We start from the raw sequence: 475 nt of genomic DNA on the forward strand, positions 1-475 counted from the left end.
CATACTTCTCCTTCTGAAAATTCAAGGAATGGGGTAAATAAGAGAGATCAGGTAGGCCACTTCTGGAGCCTTTCATATGTAATGAAATAAAATCACTGTGTATTCATACATGCATCAACATCAAGAAATTTCAAAGCTACTTCATCTAAATCCAGGTTAAGTAAATTTACAAGTGATTATTTACTACTATACTTCAGCCTCCTGTCTTCCACACGTAGAAATCTTACAAAACACTCAGAAATTAAATAACTATAAGAAACATTAGTATATAATAAAATAACCATGTTTTGGCCAATTCTAACATTAACAATTATTAGTATCAGTGCACCACACCTAGACTATAGATAGAGTATGGGCAATTTGATTTACGTGTAGTTAGAATCCACTGTATGTAAATGTAGTTTTCATTCACTTGGTTCTAAGGGCATACTTTCTCCTATTTTGGCATAAGGATATTTTACCATGATATGAAAGG

At 32.4% G+C, this 475-nt stretch overlaps 1 protein-coding gene across 2 annotated transcripts in view; it reads right to left on the reverse strand.

Annotated features, from left to right (window-relative positions):
• Nucleotides 1–475, reverse strand: part of LOC119586223 (broad-complex core protein isoforms 1/2/3/4/5-like) — an 8,878-nt gene that overhangs the window by 6,744 nt on the left and 1,659 nt on the right. The gene's annotated exons all lie outside the window — the stretch shown is intronic.

This window comes from Penaeus monodon, chromosome 21 (genome assembly GCF_015228065.2).
Source record: "Penaeus monodon isolate SGIC_2016 chromosome 21, NSTDA_Pmon_1, whole genome shotgun sequence".
Lineage (NCBI taxonomy): Eukaryota > Metazoa > Arthropoda > Malacostraca > Decapoda > Penaeidae > Penaeus > Penaeus monodon.